Raw genomic sequence first — 20,367 nt, 5'->3', positions numbered from 1 at the left:
TTAGAGCTGCCCTCATGAGGAATGGTTTACCTGGGGAAGGAATGAGTCTTCCGCCACTTTCAGACTTTACATAGCCCATGGATGACCATTTATGGGAGAATGTTGTAAAAAAGATTCCTGCTCATATATGGACTGGACTGGATGAACTCTGAGCTCAAGGAAAAGTAACAATTACAAGACTGAACTTGGAATTCTGGCTCTGAGACTTATTACTGGTGAGTCCTTGTGTAGCCATAGTGAGGTGATCAAAGTTGTTCAACAATTCCTGTTTGCATCCAGTCCTACTACTAATGAGATGGGCACAAATGCTCTTTCTCCATCATAGAATGTACAATCAAAGGATCTGAAATTCCTTTTATCTTTCTGTTAGCTCTTAGCCCCCAGCTAGAGACAGCACTTCTGGCAAAACACCTCAGTTTTTGTTTCAGCCACTTTTCAGTCATGTCTGACTCTTTGTAACCCCATTTGGGGTTTTCTTAGTGAAAAGTGGTTTGCCATTTCCTTCTCCAGCTCATTTTTCAGATGAAACGGAGGCAAGCAGGGTGAAGTGACTTACCCAGGGTCACACAGCTAGTAAGTTATCTGAGGCTGGATTTGAATTCAGGTCTTGACTCCAGGTCAGGCACTCTATCCACAGCACCACCTAGCTGTAGCTGCATTCCCAGTAAATACCCCCTGACTATCAGATGCCAGTGGTTTACACTGGCAAAATAAATACCTAAAATAAAGAAAATGAGAGGTAAATAGACTTTTCCTATACTCAGATGAAAAGTTGTCAGACTCATTTGAAGGAGCTCAGGGGGTGGGAGGAGATAAGGCATTATTCCCTTGGGGTCTGTAGTAGGGTTGGAGTGGAGCATTTCTGCTGCACAGCTTCTATCTTAACAGACCTTGTGCCCTTGGCTCTCAGAGTCCTTGTCCTTTCCTTTGCATTGTCAGCTTCTTCCTTTGCTTCAGTTCTTCCAGCTCCAGTTGGCTTCTCTGAGCTCCCCATTGTCCATCTCCATGCATCTTCTATTGCTTCTGTCAGAAACTGGGTTCATTTTCCAGTCCGTTTCCTAAACTCATTTTTCACTGAATTTTAAAATCATGCAGAGGTGTAAACTGTTAGTCTTCATCATATCCGACTTCTTCCTTTCCTATTCATTCAGGGGATTTGTTTGTACTCATAAATGGATTATCTGGCCTCCTTGTCAGTCCCTTTTCTGTTACTAAGTCTTAGACTTTCAAACTACTTCCTTACAAATGGGTAAATCACTTATCCTTTCTGTCCTCAGTTTCTTTATCTGTAAAATTGTGGAGTTGGTCTCTATCACCTCTAAAGTTTCTTCCAACTCTTAGTCTATGATCTTTTGAACTCTGACCAGATTTGCTTCATACTCACCTCTAATAGAATTACAGAATATAAGAGTCGGAACAGACTCAGGGACCACACAAGAAAGGAATCACCATTCTAACATGCCTAACAAGTGGTCAGTGAGTCCACCGACCACATGGACCACATGTCACATGTGCTGAGCTTGGTGTTGCATATGACATTTATCTGTGATGAGGGCAAGAGGGAGGAAGGAGAAAACAGAGTTTCCATCCCCAGGGAAAAAGAGACCCTGCAATCAGTCATCCTCTCACTTGTTGAAGGAGACCTGGCCCTTGTCTCAAGTAGCCCCTCATGTGATGAAGGAAAGGAAATGAGAAATGGTTGTAGTTATAAGCCCCTTCCAGAAAGCTGATATTTTTTTTTTTTACTGGAAATGCTTCATTTCTCTTTTCTTTCTGAAAACCTTTAGTTTAGATCATACTGAGGACATACCTGCTCCAAGTAGGCTTACCTAACAAATCCCATCTCTATTATGACCACCTCCTTAGTCTATGTTCCCTCTTGCTTGTGTGCATGCACACGCAAACACACACACATACAGAGTTCTTACTGTGCTGTTATCATGTACTTGCTTACAAATTACTCCATAATTTTTACTATATTTGCCATGAATGACTCATCTTCCCCAACAGACTGAGATTCCCCAAGATAGCAATGATCCCCTTCTCCTCTTGTCCCCAGCATGGAGCACTGAGTAGGACATACAGGAGGCACTCAGGATCACAGGATCTCTGTAGCAACCATCTGGTCCCACACATACCTGAACAAGAATTGTCTCTACCTTGTGACCATCCCATGGCCATCCATCCTGTGCATGCCCTTCAGCAAGGGATGTGAAGGGAGAGGCAATCTGTCCCACTTGGAAATAGCTTTACTTTTCAGTAAAGTTTTTCTTCAGTGAACCCTCCATCTTCCTTTACAACTATGAATCCCACCCTTTATGGACAATGAGGAGATATGGCAGCTCTTCACATGCTTGAATACAGAGGCCATGTCCTAAGTCTGTCTCTTCAAATCCCAACTCCTTCCAATTTTCTTTAACTGACCCCTATATGCTGTGAAATCAGAACCTGTTTGCCATGTCAGTTTCCTTCTTCTCTACATACTCCACTTTATTGATGTGCTTCTTAAGAAGAGGAATCCTGGTGATACAGTAGATAGATCACTGGGCCTTGAATCAGAAAGACCTGAGTTCAAATGTGACCTCAGATACTTATTAGCTGTGAGACCCTGGATAAGTCACTTAACTTTTGTCAACCTCAGTTTTCTCAATGTAAATAGCGCCAACCTCCTAGAGCTATTGTGAGATATTTGTAAAGTGCTTGGTACACAATAGGGGAATAATACATACTTGTTTCCTTCCTTCTTTCCTTACTAATATGTGGTGCCAGGAAATGAAGTAGGCACCCTATCAATGTCATTATTTTCATCTTTATCATTATTACATAGTCAGACAAGATGTGGTCAGACATAAAACCCAGCAACAATCACCTCCCTAGTCCTGGACACTCTGCCTCTGTTAATGCAGCCTAATGCTGGATTGGCTTTTTGCTGGTAAACCTTATTGACGTGCATTGAATTTACAATCCACTAAAACTTGCTCACTCTATTTCAGATGAGCTGTTCTCTGGCCACATCTCTACTACTTTGTATGTGTAAAGTTATTTTCTTAGTAACCAAGTGTAAGATTTCACATATGTCCCTATTCGATTTCCTCTTGGTAGGTTAGGCTTGTTCAATGAGAAACGTGTAAATGACTATATTGTACATGGCCCAGGTGGAGTGGCCATTACTCCTTCTGTGACCAACGTGTGCCGGGGATGTGGTCAGCTCTTTCTTGGGTAGTCAGGAGGAGAATCTTTAGTTAAGAGTCCTCCTGGGAGAATTGGGAAGGGAAGCTTACTTAAAAGCCAAGCTGGGTTGGTATCTGGGCAATCAGTGCTAAGATGAAGAAGGAAGAAAGGGCTGAAGGAGTCTCTACTTGAGCAGAGAGCCATGCTGGAAGGTGGACTAGGGAGCTGATGGTTTGTGGACCAGGGAGCTGATGATTTGACTGACACCACCAGATTTCCCCAAATTTCCAGTGTGTTTATTACAGTGCTTTCCAGTCTTTCCTCTCATTTGGCACAGGCCCACTGGCATGCCAGTATGTTCATGGATGTGGTCCCTGGAGCGTCTGGCTGACTCAGCCATCTCACAATCCATGAATTCATAGACATCTGCCAGTATCACCCTATTGTATAGACATGAGCTAAGAACTATCTCAACCACTGCCTTTCTTCTAGGTAGTGCTGGGCTGAATCTTCCTTGGCAGCTTCATCTTCCATACATTCGTAGCAGCCAATGTTGTTCTTTGTACATGGAATGTTTGTTGAATTGAACTGAACTGAATTGTTGCTTGCTCTCAGTTGCTGTTCAATCATTTCTGTTGTGTCTGACTCTCTGTGATCCCATTTGACGTTTTCTTGGCAAAACTACTGGAGTGGTGTCCTTCAGAGGGTTGGATTTGAACTGAGTCTTGCATGAAGCCAGGAAACCAAAGAGGTGGAGATGAGGAGGGAGGAAATCCCCAACATGGAAGACAACTGGGGGAAAGACCCCCAGATGAATGGAGCACTCTGTTCAAGAAAGAGCAAGTGGACCAGTAGAGTTGAAAGTCAGAGTGTGGAGAGGGGAGTAATGCGTCAGGTAGGAAGGGATGAGGTTGTGAGGGGCTTGAAATGCCAAATAGAGCATTTTGTGATTAATCCTGAAAGGTGATAGCGAGCTGCTGAAGTTTGTTGAGGAGAGGAGTGACTTGGTCAGAGCTGTACTTCAAGAAAATCACTTTAGAAAATAGTGGAAGATAGACTGGGGTGGGCAGAGAGTTCAGGCTGGGATACCTTACTCAACCTTCTTGTGATTTAAAGCATGTATGTGGGGCAGCTAGGTGGCATAGTTGATAGAGCATGTGCCCTGGAGTCAGGAGTTCAAATTCAGTTTCAGATATTTCCTAGCTGTGTAACTCTGGGCAAGTCACTTAACTCCAATTGCCTTAAAAAAAAAAAAGAAGAAGCTTGCGTTTTAAGACAGAATTCCAGGATCAGTCCATGGACAGGTATTTTTGACTGTTATCTGTAAATGAGATTAAGATTGAATCTGATACTGGTGTTAGGGTCAGTCTGTGCTTAGGGTTAGGGGTTTGTCTGACTAGAGGCAACGGTGAGTCTGTAATAGTTTGAGACAGCCTTTGTCCAGGGGCAAGCCTTAGTCTGATTAAGGTTAAAATTCTGAACATCTATTGAATGAATAAGTTGAATCTGGGAATGGCCTGCCCCAGCTAGGGACATCAGAGTTTGAATGATACCAGCTCTCCATTTGGGAGATGACAGTTTTGTTTCTGGTGAAGCTCACTTGCCCCGAACTGAAATGAACCTGTGACCTTGACCTCCCCAGCGCCACATGCTAACTGCCCATCTTATCCATTACAATTCCCTTCTTCTCACTTCATCCACAGCCCTATGTTCCCTCATGGTCCTACCTACCTTGAATTTCTTTAGAATATCCTACCCCCCTCATTGTTCCCCAGGGAATAAATTTAATCATTTCCTGTCTTCCTCAGGTTAGGGAGGTGCGGAGGGGTGTGACGTGACTCTCCCTAAAGTGGGGAAGCAGCTGCTGCTACCACCTTCCCCCCATCTCAGGAGTGGGTGGAGTGAGCCCCAAATAGACTGCACGTGGTTTGGAGACCCTCCAGAATGTAGGAGAAATGGGAGCTGGCACCCTGCTTAGGCATTTCTCTGTCAGTTCTTGGTCCAGACTAGACCAGCCAGGCGGTCCTCAGATAAGCACAGGGCCTGAGAAGGTGACCTTTCTCAAATTAGCTCCCCAGAGAGGCCCCTGAGGTGAACCCTCTCACCTAGCACCCTCACTCTGTCACAGCAAGCCCAATTTAGAGGAGATGCTTCATATGAACAGAAAGAAAACAGAATAACAAGCATAGCAGCTGAGGTTTCTGTCACCCCTTAATGGTCAATAAACCTTACCCATGGTCTCCTCCTGTTTGTAAAACTACTCTCTGAGTTCTGCCAGTAAGGAATTATTACCCCTATTTTACAGATGAGGAAAGTGGTGGGTGGAGGTAGAAGAACTCAGGAGGCTCCAACTTTTTCTCATAATTCATCACCAACCTTTCTGTTAAATTCAAACTGTCTTTATCAAGAGCGATGCTATGACGGTCACCGTGCTGGGCACTGGAGATAAAAAGAGTATCCCTGCCCTCATGAACCTTACATTCTACTGGGGGAGAAGGGTGGGAAAGCAACATGTGCGCAGATAAGCAAATACGAAATCCATATGAAGTTCTTCTTTTTAGTGATGAGTGCTTGGGGTGAGTGGGCAGGAGAGGCCATCTATTGGGGGCATCCTTGGAGCTGAGCCTCAAAGGGCCAATGGATTCCAGAACAGAAGTGGGGCATCCTGCATAAAGAGGCTTGGGGCTGGAGGATGGAATGGTGTCTTAGACGATGACAACTAGTCCAGTTGGACTAAATGTAGCAGGCTGGAAAGATGGGTGTTTGGTTGTTCAAATCTTTCCTGGCTCTGTTTATGCTCTCCTTCTTTCATACATACATACATACATACACACATATATATGCATATACATATACACATAAATGTGTGTATATATGTGTATTATATGTATATATGGGTATGTATGCAAATGTGTATGTGTGTTTATGTATGTAAATATACACGTACATGTGTATATATACACACATATACACATGTATGCATACATGTATATGCTCATATACATTTATATATTTTTTTATTTTTCAACATTCACTTTCATAAGATTTTGAGTTCTAAATTTTCTCTCCTTCCCTCCCCTCCCCCCTTCCTAAGAATGCAATCTGATATAGGCTCCACATATACATTCATATTAAACATATTTCTGCATTCGTCATGTCGCAAAGAAGAATTAGAACCAATGGGAGAAACCACGAGAAACAAGAAACAAAAAAACATAAGAGAGAGGGCAAACAGTCCGTTTCCATCTGCATTGAGACTCCATAGTTCTTCTCTGGATGTGAATGGCATTTTCCATCGTGAATATTCTTTTGGAATTGTCTTAAATCTTTGCATTGCTGAGAAGAACTAAGTCTGTCAGTCAGTCATTGCACAATATTATACTCTCCTTCTTTCCTGAACTCTTTCTCCCAACCACAACCATCCCTTGTTCCTTCCTGTACCATTCGTCTGACTTATTGGTGGACTTTTCATTGTTCACTCGGTCGTCTAAGCTTCCTGAGTGTAGGACGCCCAGTGTGGAATATAGGACCCACACCTACTAGACGCCTTGTTCATGATTTTTAAAATTGAATGACTATTGTTAAATTGTTTAACCAAGATGTGAACTGTCTCAGTTATTGCTCACATGACTGACAATTAGTTTCTACCAAAGAAGAGGGTTTGGATTTAGTCTGTGATGCTCCCAAAATGTAGAACTAGAGATAATGGGTAGGAGTTAGGAAGTCTTTATAACAATGAGCACCACCCCCAAAGTGAAAAGAACTACCTTTGGAAGTAGTGAGCTCCCCATCACTGAAAGCAGAGGCTCCAGGAGCACCGCTTGGGAGGGATCGTGGAGGGCATTAGCAACTTTTACGTGAGGTGCCACTGCCAAGAATGTGATCTCTCTTTTAGACATAGGGATTGTGGCATTTTCAAAGAATGTTTTGGAAGTGAAGAAGAAATCCTTCTGAATGTAAATAGCACAGTGAGGTGACAGGGGATAGGGCTGATGTTTGGTGAGGGTCTTTTCATCAATTGCCTCAAATCCCATAGTGGCCAACTGTTCTGTCTATGCTAATGCTAGTGCTGAGTGCAGGTCTTCCTGTCCCCTCCTTCATTCAGCCTCTTGGTCTGGGCTCAAGGTAAAAGTTGTTTCTTTCTCAGAATATCTCCCCAAGACAAGGAAATGGGATTAGCCACAGGGTTCTCCTGCCATGGGACATCTGGTAACCATTACATGTCCTCCTTGTAAATTTTCCTGATACCTTGTCTCTAAAGTCCCAAATAGCTCACATTTATATAGAACTTCCAATTTACAAAGTGCTTTCCTGACAACAACTCAGAGAAGTAGATAGAACAGGAATTATTATCCCCATTTTACAGATGAGGAAATTTGGGCTGAGCAGAGTTAAATTATTGGCCCAAGGTCACACTGTTACTGAGTAGCTGATGATCAAAAACAAGTTTCTTGACTTCCAGGCTCATGCTTTTCCATTACAACAATTTGCTTCCCAATGGCAGGGACTATGTCATATCCCTGCTTGGTGACTTTTCTTATTAAAAATAATGCCTCAAGAGGTTTAGTTACTAATAATAGTTCACATTCCTCTGTCCCTAAAGGTATAAGGAACACTTTCCTAGCATCTGGGAGCCAGGCAAGGCAGGAATTCCTACTTTTATTGTATAGGTGATGAAAAAATTCTCAGAGGGGGGAACAGATTTATTATAACCCAAGAGGCAAGGGGGAGGGGGGGGGAGTCCTGAACCCCAGGTTGAGCAGTACTGAATGAGAGTGACCATAGATCAGGGATCACAGACTTGTAATGAAAAGAGACAGATTAGCTAGGTCAATCCCCCATTTTATACATGAGGAAACTGAAACCCAGAGAAATTCAGTGACTTGCCTACTAGTATGTAGTGCTAGTAACCAGAGTGTCTTTCTGTCTACTGATTAATCAGAGGGGTGTGTGTGTGTGTGTGTGTGTGTGTGTGTGTGTGTGTGTGTGTGTGTGTGTGTGCGTGTGCGTGTGCAGTCAAGGGTTGGATCTGAGGAAACAGGTATCAGTGGAAAAGAAAAGAGAGCAAGAAGCCCCTCGTTCCCTCCCACTGCAGAGGGGGCATCTGGCAACCAGCCTTCTTTAGAAATCTTCGGTGACTGGGCTCTGTGCTGAGCCTATTTATAATCCTGACACGCACATATCTGGCTATTTCGGTGTCCCTCCGCCTACTGAGGGGGAGGGGGAGAAAGTAGTCCATCTAAAAATATAACCCCCCAAAAATCAAAATGCCAGAGAAAGATGTGTCTCGTTCCCTTGTCTCCCGCCCCCGCTCTCCCCTTCTTACCTCAGAGCCTTTTCAATTGGGTTTGAAACAAGAAGGGAATGATAAAACATCACCTCATTTTAGCACTGCACTTAAACGCATTTCAAAGCATTTTTCCAGCCCCCATTTCCTCCTCAGAAATCCCTATGCGCAAGGAAGACCAGGTGTGTTTACAGATTGGGAAGTCAGTGCCCAGAGAGGTTAAGTTACTTGCCAGAGGTCACGTAGTAAATCGATCTCGGAGCCAGGATTAGCTACCAGGTCTCTTGGATACTTGTCGTGCAGCCTTGCTACACATTATTCAACTGAAGTGACAGACAGATCATTTCCCAGACTTCATGCTGCTGGCCCCCCTCCCATTCCAGTTCCTCTTCTAGGGCTGATTTTGATAGCCCCTCTCCTGTCTTCCTAGGTCATTCCATCTCTACCCACTAATCCATGGCTGAGTCCTGACAGCTTCCTTTTTTCCCTAAGATACTGGGTTCTTTCTTCCTGGATCTGAAGTCCTTTCCTCAGCTTTGGGTTGAAGTAGCTCACCAAGTCATCCCCTGGACCCCAGCTCAATATTGCCTGTGTATCCTACCCTCAGAAATCCATTAAAGTGAAGTCTGCCATTGTGAACACACAGTTCTGTGTTCAAATGTTCCTTTCTCCCTTCCTTTTCATGTTGTCTGACGTTGTTGGCAGAAGAACAATGTTCCAATCTGAAGCAGCCCAGCTTGGGCTCTCTTTCTAAAGTCTCTATTCCTCTTATTCATTTTTTGACCTTTCTACAGCATCTGACATTATTGACATCCCTCTTATATACTCTCCCTTCACTGGGTATTCATGATACTTTTCTCTCCTCCTACCTGTATTCTTCTTTTCTGGACCATCATCCACATACCACCTGCTATGTATTGGTATATCCCTGGACTCTGTCCTGGGACCACTGGTGATCTCAGCATCTATTGGTTCATTGATCAGCTCCATACAGACGACTCCAAAGCCTGCGTAGACTTTCAGTCTCCTCATCCTCAGTCTCTCCCTAGGCTCCAGCCCTGCATCACCAACTGCCTATTAGACATTTTTTTTTCAGCTGACATTTCATAACTTTATTTAAATGAAGTTCAATTTAGTTTTCATTCACATTGACTGTCTGTAAGCTTTTGAAAGTGGTGACAGGCACATAAGTAACCAATGTATACAGTTTGTTTGGTGAATCCTCATCTTCATTGCGTTTCCTGGATAAATGCACTCAGATACGATATGGGACATTCCTTTTTCCTTTGGCCCAAACAGCTTTGTTGAGTCTGGTCTCAATGTGTGCATCTGGAGTTCTCATTTCTTTCATGGCAAATTTGCAGATTTCCTTCAGAGCCTGAGGAGCTCCCTTTTTGAAGCTTACTCCATGAATCCTCTTGTGAATGTTGATGGTATACTCTCTGGTCACCACCTCATTGATGGCAGAATGTCCCTTCTTTTTCTCTCCACCTTTCTTTGCAGGAGCCATCCTGTTCGGGACCAGGTCAGAAAGGAAGGGTGTGGAGGATTGTGGGAAAACCTAATCCCTATTAGGCATTTTAAACTGTCTCAGACTCACAATGTCCCAGACAGAACTCCTCTTTTCTCTGAAACCAATTCCTCTTCTGAGCTCTGCTGTGTCTACTGACTGCTCCACCATCCTTGCAGTCCCTCAGATTCCCAACCTCAGTCCTGCTTAACTTTTCCCTGTCCCTCACCCCTCCTATCCAATCAGTGGCCTAAGTCTTGCCAGGCTATCTTTATACTTGTCCCCTTTGCACTTCCACAGTCACCACCATCCTTAAAACCTTCACTGCGTCTTCCCCAGACTACTGCAATGGCCTTGTTATTGGACTCCCTGACCCCAGGCTCTCCCCTCTCCAAAGCATCCTCTGCACTGGTGCCAAATTACTGCTCCTGTACACAGGGCCAAGCTTGCCATTTTCTTGGTCCAAATGGTTCAGTGCCTCGCTCTTGCAGCTGGGATAAAATACTAACTCTTCTGTATGGCTTTAATGGCCTTCCTTTGCAGACTTATTACATTTTCCTTTCTTCATACACTTGATTATGGTCCAGCTGGCCTCTTTGCCATTCCCTACACATTCTGTTTCACACATTGGTATCCGATAGCTCCAATACCTGGAATGCACCCATTCCTTCCCTTACCCCTCACCATGGTGAGGCAGTCAAGGGATGAAGTAGATAGAAAGCTAGACCTGGAGTTAGGAAGACCTGAGTTCTAGTCTCACCTCAGTCACTTACTAGTTGTGTGACTCAAGTCACTTAACCTCTGTCTGTCTCAGTTTCCTCAGTGGTAAAATGGGGATAAGAATAACTCTTACCTCTCAGAGTTGTGAGGATCAGATATTTATAAAGCACCTAGCACAGTTCGTGGCACATATAGACACTTTCAGGTCCTTATTCCCTTTTCTTTTTCTTCTCTCCCTCCCTGCTTTCCTACTTCAAAGAAAATCCAGCTTCCTTCAGAGCTCAGGTCAAGAGCTACTTCTTCCAAGAAACCTTTCCTGAATCTCTCAGTTGCTAGATATCCTGCCCTCTACCCTCTGTAAATTATTTTGAATTTACTTTGCATAAGTAGCAGGATTACACAGATCACCAAGTTCACTTGTAGGTCATCCTCTCAGCCTTCTCCTTCACTGGTTCCCATTGTTAATGCTATCATCCTAAGCTCTCTGAATAGGGCGACTTACAATAAATCAAAATATTCATTCCTCACCAAGGAGATGTCAGCAGTGCCAAAACAAAATCCGAGTTAGGTGTGTGTGGACACACACAGACACACACAAACACACACACCCATTCAATTCAATAAATATTTATTAATCACCTACTGTGTGCCAGGCACTGTGGTAAGTACACATATATTTCTTCATTAATTAATACAGTTTCAACATATATCTTTATTAATCACCAAAGTTCAAAGCCTCCACCCAAGTTCATCGAATATTAATGATTTTATAAACAGAAGAAGCCTCCTTTCCCAGTAGTCATATCTCCATATTAAATCCCCTAATCTCCTAGGAGTAAATATTAACTTTACTGACAATTTATTAATAGACAATTTATTAATAATGAAATCAACAATGAAACAAAGGTATAGATAAGTATTTACAATATTTTAGCCATGAGAAAGATCATAGCCAGAGTCAACTCAAATTTTCACCGTAACTACAATGTCTCTTCACTTCTGAGAACCCAGCCCCACACCATTTAGTTCATTCAGTATAACAGATAAAATGTCTTTGCAAGAATCCTCTTGATCCTTCTTGCAAAATAAATGCACAATAGTTTTATAAAAAGAGTTGTCTCCATCTCCTTTCTCTCTGTTCATTACCAGTCTTTCTAGAATTGATGAGAAAACAGTATCTTCAGTTTCTTTTAAGCCCTCACTTTAAAAAAAATAAAATTTATTGATATCTTTTGTTTTTACATCATCTAAATTTCCCTCATGCCCTTTCTCTTTTTCATCCAAGAAAGCCATCCCATGTAACAAAGAACTTACCTTATTCTTTATAGTCTCTCTCTCTAGACGCATTCTTCATAAAATTCTCTGTAATGTGTCTTCATAAAAGAATTGTTGAGACAGTTATAACAAGAAAGGCATTTCTCCTTACCTTCCTTATCTCTGCCTTCTCCATATGTTATCTTATAGATCAAGGTGAAACTCACAAATTCCATAGGGACCCAAACCACAGAGTAAGTTACAACTAACTCCTAGCTTCTCTGCTTTTAAAGAGACAGTGATAGTTTCTATTACTCTCTGTAGGGGAAGTAAAGGTTACACATGTGTGCCCTCAAAAGAATGTGAGCTCCTTGAGAGAAGGGATGGTCTCATTTTTGTCTTTGTATTGCCAGGACCTGGTACAGTGCCTAGAATACAATAGGTGTTTTAAAAAATTTTTTGTTAACTGATTATTCTCCTTTTTTCTCAAAGCTCTAAACTATTTTTATAGTTGAATCCTTGCTTTCCTCCACCCCTGCCATTCTCCCGTCACCATATCCATCTGATAATCATCATTTCCCCTTTATCAAGGAGTCATCTCTTCCTAGCCTTTTCCCTTCTGTAGGCCTCAGCTTCCTTATATGCCAAATGTGGACATTGAGTTAAATCAGGGGTTCTTAACTTTTTTATGTCATGGACTCCTATGGGAGTATGGTGAAGACATGGACCCCTTCTCAGAATAATATTTTTAAATATCTAAAGTAAAATACATCATATTGAAAGTTATTAAATTTTTTTTTAAATTTTCAGTCAAGAACCCCTAGGTTCAAAGAGTTCTTTGGTACCTTACATCTGTAAGTCCTCAGACTCTCTGAACCTCCCATTTATCTCCTTCCTGCAGACAACATTAGCACAGAACAACAAAATGTATCCTGTCCAGTGAATGTCTACAGCTCTGTTGGTCTTCGTTTGTTGGGGACCAGTCAAAATAGACATAACCTACCATCTCATGTGTTGATAGCAGAGAAAGGTTTATTTGCCAGGGTGGTAACATTTGGATTATGAGGGGCTAACAACATCTGGAACTGGAGTAGGAGGGAGGGAGACAGAGAAACTCAACAAGTAGAACATTTAGGAGTTAGAACTCTAGATTTTCATTTGAGTTCCACCATTGACTTACCTTGGGTGATAGAGTCCCTTGTACTCTCTTGTCTTCATTTTTTCCATCTATAAAAGAGATGAAGAGCATTAGACCAGATCAGAGTTGAGAAGACTTTCTTCTCATAATCCTCAACCATGGAACCCATTGTCTGCCCTATTACAGCTAAGAGTTAAGGGAAGCATACGAAGAGTGAGTGGTAGAGAGAGAAGGCAGAACGGGATCACCTTTGATTCTCCCATGCCTTTGCTATAGTCAGGGACAGATTGTTTATCCAGCTAAGAATAAGGGTCTGTGAGATTACTTGGTCAACTGTTGACCAACAAGGTATTGCTGAATATCCACCGGGTTGTCCAGTTTTGTGCTGGGTTATGTTGCAGGGGAAACAGGAGAAGGACACATGATCTTTGCTCTCATAAGTTTCCAGTCCACTAGGGAAATGAGTCTAATGTATTAGAAACTGAGCATGGTATAAAACAGAGTATACAACTTGACCCTTCGTATGCCACCAAGTGCCCTAGAAGTCAGGACTAGACAGATAGATGGGAGTTATGGAGAGGCAGGCATCATTTACAGATGAGAAAACTGAGTCTGAGAGAGATTAAGTGACTTTCCCAGAGCCACACATTTAGTGTTTGGGGCAGGGTTTGAACTGATGTCCTTCTGACTCCAAAGCCAGTGAGTGCTCTGATCGCTGGATGACTTAGCTGCTTCAGAACTCTATCATTATTGTGGAAGTCACCATTATCCTTCTAGTCACCCAGGCTCCAAACTTTACGATCATCTTTGACTCTTATTACATACTGCATGTAATCACTCCATTGCCCAAACTAGTCATTTCTACCTTCCCATCCTTCTCTCTAATTCACCAGTTTAATTCAAGTCCTCATCACTTTGTGCCTGGATGATTGAAAGAAGCTAATGAATGGTCTATCTTCACATCAGTCTCTCAAGTCTCTCCCCTTTTCATTCCATCCTCCTGAGCATGGCCATGACATTTCTCCCAAGGGCAGATCTGACCATGTCATTCCCTACGTCATTCACCCTAGTGATTCATTTACATTGAATCTTTTTAAAAATGTGTATTTATGCTTAAATTCATGAGGCATATAATTATCAGTACAGTAGCACATAGACATAATTTGTGCATGTTTAGAAGGTCCATGGTCCCTATAATTTTTCTGTTAGGAATATATGATCCAAAAAGTTTAGAGATACTTCTTTGCAGAAGTGGGAAGTTCATGGGTGTGGTATATTGTATATGCTTTCCAACTTTTTTAATGTATTATTTTTGATTATTTTTTCTTTTAACATTCTTAGTTATTATATAACTCTGGGAGGGAGAAGAATAATGGAAGAAATGTTGGTGATATTAAAACAAAAATATCATAGATATCTTTTGAAAGAGCTTGATAAAATTTATTTTAAAAAAACAGTGCATTAGAAATCCAATCCACTCATTTTGCAGGTGGGAAAACTGAGTCCTTAAAAGTTTCAGTAACTCATCCAAAGCTACTCAGGTAGTAGGGAGCAGAGTCAGGATTTGAATCCAGGTCCTCTTACTCCAAATCCAGAACTCTTTCCATTACTCCCCCCCCACACACACACACTCTCCCTAAAATCTTCTTTTTAAAAAAAAATAGAAAGATCACTGGGTTTGGAGTCAGAAGACCTGTGTGACCTTGGTGAGTCACTTCATCTCTGCAAAGTGAAGGTGTGGAGAATGGGGAGACTAGGTAGTCTCTCTGGTCCCTTTCAGCTCTCGAATTTGGTGCACATGTATTTCTTTCTCTCCTCTTCATCTCATTTCTTCCACAGTATATGGCACAAGAAATAGGACTTGGTACATGCTCAGTATGTATCAGTCTGGTTCGTTCCTGTGCAAGAGTCTTGTCTCCCCAACCAGACTGTGAAGCTCTTGAGGGCAGTGACCTGCCAATTCCCCAAACATCTGTTAAATGCCTACTGTGTCTCAGGCACTGTACTACACAGAGTAGAAGTGAAGGCTTCTCATTTTGTCTCTGTTGCCAGATTGTTTGCTGCCCAAGCACAGGGGCCTCAGGCTTTTCCTCTTGTCTTTCTCTCAGCATAATGAAACCCAGGAATGGACACACATGGAGGCTCAGCCCGTGGTTAGTGAATGGAGAAGAATGGGAACAAGGTGAACCTCTGTAACTTTGGAGAAAGTTGCTTAACCTTCTCAAACAAGAGGATTGGACTCAGTGACATCTCAGGTCCCTTCTGGCACTATATTTAAGACTCTCACATGCCAGGAACTGGCATCAGTTACTGGTTTTCCCCAGAAATTTTTAAGAGCATGGGATTAGGAGACAGAGGACCTGAGGTCAAGTCTCCTCTCTCTCACTTACTAGTGTGATCTTAGGCAAGTGATCTTGGGCAAGTCATTTAACCACCTTTCGACTCAGTTTCCTTATGTGTAAAATGACAAGTTAGATTAATTCAACAGTTCTTAAACTGGGAACTGTAAATTTGTTTTTTTTCCAGTATTTTAAAAAACTATTTATTAATCATTAATATTTAAAAACCATTTCAATACAGTTATCTTCCTTTTTGTCCATTTTGTTTTATGTATTTAAAAACTTGATTCTGGAAATGGTCCGTAAACTTCACCGGACTGGACCAGAGGGGTCCATGATACAAAAAAAGGTTAAGCCCCTGTACTCCAGGGCTTCTGGGGTCCTTTTAAGCTCTAGTTCTATAGTCCCTTGATCTGTCATTGAAACTCAGAGACTGGCTATGTTTAAAGCACTGGCTTCCTGTTCTCCCAAGGTACACAGCAAAAAGTAAGCTGGGTTTGAAATCTGTAGACCTTGGGCATGCCTCTTGGAGCCTCAGTTTCCTCATCTGTAAAATAAGTGGGTTGGACCAGATGATTTCTAAGGTCTCTCCCAGCTCCCATAGACTATATGCTGAGTTCCTGCCGTCTCTAAATCCTAGGGTCTTATAATGCTGCAAGCGAACTGGGTTACAGAGTCCAGTCAGGACTGTTTTATGGGGGGGCATTAGCAGGCCATTTAAAAAATGCTGTCGAGACACTTTGCCAGGTTCCTATTTAAGACATACTAAAAAAATAAGCATCTCTTTCATGGGAAAAACAGCAGTGCACCAGAGTAAAATACGTCCCAGGGCCTCGCCTACTCGTATATAGTCCTGGGAGTGAGGTGAGACACAAACAGAAACCCTGTCTTCCCTCCCCCAGCCACCTCCTATACCTTCCTGAAGGGTGTCTAATAGGTTGGATTTGTCATCACTTCCCTGGTAATGCTGGGGGAGGGCCAAGTCCCTTCGATGAGCCCAAGACTCTCTGAGTGATTTAGAATCATAGACTGATAGTACTTAAATGGGTGGTAAGGACCATCCTGAGTCAGATCCATTCTGCTCATTTTACAGTGGAAGAAACTGAGGCTAGTAAGCAGGATTGACTTATCCAAGGTCACAAGTTAGTGAAGGGCACAAGTCAGGACTACAGTTAGTTCTCCTGATAGTCACAATAGGACTGTAGTTTAGCTATCTGGCTTATCTTTCCCCCTTCCTTTACCTCAGTAGTTTTCCCTCTTTGGGTGCATTAATCCACCCAAAAGGAATGCAAATAATTGTGTAGCTATATGACCTAAGCTGAGACACTTCCCTTTCTAAGTCTCAGTTTCCTCCTGTGTCAATTGTGCTACAAGTGGGGGAGGTTCGGGAGAGTGGGGGGGAAGGTCACCCAAATCCCATCCAGTACTCATATTCTATGTCTTTGGCAGTCCTAGTCCTGGCAGTCTATGCTAATAAGAATAAAAATAATAATATACTAATAAGTATGAAAATAATAATGTAATATTAATAATAATTAATAATATAATAGTAAGTATATGCTAAGAATAATAAAACACATTAATATAGGACTTTACAGTTGACCAAGTGCTCTGGATGGATCCATTGTTTAATATGATTCTTATCCCAATCATGTATGGTAGGTGCTGTTATTATTCCCACTTTATAGATTAGGAGACTGAGACTGAAAGGTGGTTGGACTTGTTCAGGGTCACACAGGAATTTTTTTCATTTTTTTTAGTGAGGAAATTTTTGAGGGTAGATTTGAACTCTGGTCTTCTGGAAGCCAGCTCTCCCATTGTATTCACACTGTGCCATGCTGTCTCAGTCCTAGCATTTGTCTTCATCCCAAACCTACACTGACGCCCCTTTGCCATGAGTTTCCTACTTGTCCTTCTGAGAATACCTTCCATGTACTCTATAGGTCATTAGTATAGAGTTATTTGCATATTTCCCCCCTCCCTTTAGAATGTGAACTTCTAGGGGGGGAGGGGCCCTCTTCCTGCTTTTATTTGTACTTATAGTGATTTGCAAAGTACCCACCACACAATAAGTGCTCAATAAATGTTTGTTGACAGATGCATCCTTCCTCTTTTTTCCCTTGGTTGCTATTCCAGGACAAGGATTCATGACCACTTGCCTAGCCTGCTGTAATAGCCTCTAAAAATCTTTCTGTTTCATTCTCCATAGAAGGCTGTATGCGATAGGTGGATTCACTTCCTTTCCTCTCATGCTCTTCTTAACTCTGAAGTCTGGCTTCCAGTCTCATCATTCAACTGAAATTGCTCTTTCCAAACTTACTAATGACCTCTTAATTGCCAGATCTAATGGCCTTTCCCCAGTCCTCATTCTTCTTGACCTCTCTGCAGCCTTTGGCATGGTCCATCATCCTCTTTACCTTGATATTCTCACTTCTGTAGGTTTTTGTGATGCTGTTTGTTCTCTCCTGGTTCTCCTCCTATCCTCAGTTGGCTCTGATAGATCTTCATCCAGGTAATACTTGTTTACTGTGGGTGTCCCCCAGAACTCTGTCTTTGGCCCTTTTCTCCCTCTACACTATTTAGCTTGGTGATCTCCTCAGCTCCCATAGATCCAATTATCATTTTTATGAAGATGATTTTCACATCTATCTGTCTAGCCTTATCCTTTCCACTGATCTCCAGAATCACAGATCCCATTGCCTATATTCGAGGTTATCTCGAACTGGGTGTCTTGTAAACATCTTAAAATATTTCCAAAACCAAACTCTTTCTCTTACCACCACTCCTCCAGTATCCCATCAATTGTCAAGTCTTCTCAAATTTGCCTTTTTAACATCTCTCACATATGCCCCTTCTCTTCTTGGACACTGCCTCCACCCTGGTATGAGCCTTCATCTCTGGACTACAGCAGTAGTCTTCTGGTTGGTCTCCCTACCTCAAGTCTCTCTCCACTCCAGTCCAATCTCTATTTAGCTGTCAAACTGATCTTCTGTAAGCACAAGTCTGACCCTTCATTCCTCTATTCAGTAAACTCCATTGGCTTCCTTTTACGTCCAGGATCAAATATAAAGCCTCTGTTTGACTTTCAAAGCCATTTATAATCCATCCCCTTTCCTACCTTTCCAGTCTTCTAATACCTTACTTCCCCACCGTATTCTACAATCTGGTAACACTAACTTTCTTGACAATCTATGAACGATACCTTTCATCCTCTGATTTCAGGCATTTTCACTGGCTGTCACCATGCCTGGGATGATCTCAGTCCCTATCTCATCCTCCATAGTTCTACCAAGAAGCTTTTCATAGTCCTTCTTACGCTTAATGTCTTCTATCTAAGACTATTCCCACTTTATCCTGTATATAACTTATTTGTACAGTCATTTTCATGTTGTCTCCCCTCCCCCCCATTAGGCTGTGAGCTCCTTGAGGGAAGGGGCTATTTTTGGCCTTTCTTTGTATCCCCAGGACTTAGCATGGTGCCTAGCCCATAATAAGTGCTTAATAAATGTTTTCTGATTGACTCTTCCCCTCCAATTCCTCCTTCAAGTGTTGCCAGATTCTTCTAGTCATATGACTCCCACACTCAGAAACCATCATGGTGATGTAGAAGTGAATTTGGAGTCAGAGGATGGAGTGGACACCATTTCAGGCCAAATGGGTTTGGGAGGAGGTTTAAGTTAGTGGGAAGAGGGCAGGATTTGGGAGTTAGAGGACTTTGGGTTCAAATCCTTGTTCTCTCATGTACTAGCTTTGTGACCTTGGGCAAGTCAAAGAGGTCCTTTCATCTCTATGGTTCTCAACTTTCTCATTGGCTCAGTGGCCTCCTTCTAATTCTAAATTGATAATGCTAAGATCCTACAATTGATCTTTTAGTGCCAACTATTATTAAATATATGATTCTAGGATTCACATCTATTTATAACCTTCTGCAGTAAGGAGGTATTCTTACCTGAATTGTTCTCCTCAAACTTGGGTACTAGAGCAGGAAGCCCCTCTATACCTCACAGACTACCTTGTATTGCTTGGTCAGGGTGTGAGACTTGTTCTTCTAGAGATAGTACAGATGAAGTTAGGACCTACAGGAAGAGAAAGAGGGGTTTTCCTACCCCATATACTCCCACCTAAAATGAGCTTCCCCCATTCATTATCTGTGATTTTTTAAGCCTCAGTGCCTTTGTCCACAAAACAGGGCTGACCATGCTTCTTTTTCAACAAATTTTTGACAAGATCCAATGAAATAATGGGAGTGGTCTGTAGAAGTTTCCATGGAAATGAACTTGAGTTTTCTATGCCAAACAAGAAGTATCATGTAGTTGATAAGGCATTGAACTTGGACTCAGGAAGATCTGGGTTCAGATGCCACTTTAGATACTAGTTATGTGACTCTAGGAAAGTCACTTTACCTTTCTGTTCCTTAGTTTCTTCATCTATAAAGTGAAGATGTTTGATTTTATTGTCTCTAAAATCCCTTTCAGCCCTAGATCCAGGATTTTATGATCAATTCAGGTCAACAGAATTACACAGCAATTGGGAAAGCTAATGTAAGCTTTGTCATCTTGTTTTGTTCTTGGTCCAGAATTGTGCTTTCATCAGAAGGAAATCCCCCTCCACCAGTGCTGGTCAGCCAGTACATTCTCTGCAGTTTCTGTTCCTAAAGAGTTGCCTAGGGCATGGAAAGATTGAAGGACTTGCCCAGGATCATGGTTGGTATTTGTCAACAGTAAGACTTAAGCCTAGGTCTTCTGGACTCTATGGTCTTTCCTTCATGCACTAGGTCAGGCTGCTTCCATGTAATCTTAGGCTATTTTGCAATGTGAGAGGGAGGTGGTAGTAGTTATACCTCTGCTGTCTTCTTCCCTGGTATGGCCAAAGCTGTAATGCCTAGACTTCGCATGTTAGGAGCATGTCCACAGGATGGTGAGGAGACAAAAGCCATGCTACTGGGAAT

At 42.2% G+C, this 20,367-nt stretch overlaps 1 long non-coding RNA gene and 1 pseudogene across 3 annotated transcripts in view; one reads left to right on the top strand and one right to left on the bottom strand.

Moving 5' to 3' along the window:
* LOC140525063 (uncharacterized) overlaps positions 1-20,117 on the top strand; it is a 210,092-nt gene extending 189,975 nt beyond the window's left edge. For all 3 annotated transcript variants that reach the window (XR_011973918.1, XR_011973917.1, XR_011973916.1), the window contains exon 4: positions 19,996-20,117. This is a non-coding gene — a long non-coding RNA (uncharacterized lncRNA). The remainder of the gene's footprint in view (positions 1-19,995) is intronic.
* Positions 9,556-9,977, bottom strand: LOC140525058 (large ribosomal subunit protein eL31-like; annotated as a pseudogene).
* Positions 20,118-20,367: the final 250 nt, after the last annotated feature.

The sequence above is a fragment of the Notamacropus eugenii genome, chromosome 1 (genome assembly GCF_028372415.1).
Source record: "Notamacropus eugenii isolate mMacEug1 chromosome 1, mMacEug1.pri_v2, whole genome shotgun sequence".
In the NCBI taxonomy this organism is placed as follows: Eukaryota; Metazoa; Chordata; class Mammalia; order Diprotodontia; family Macropodidae; genus Notamacropus; species Notamacropus eugenii.
The sequence above is the reverse complement of the archived record's forward strand: the minus strand, read 5'-3'. Positions and strand labels throughout refer to the sequence as shown.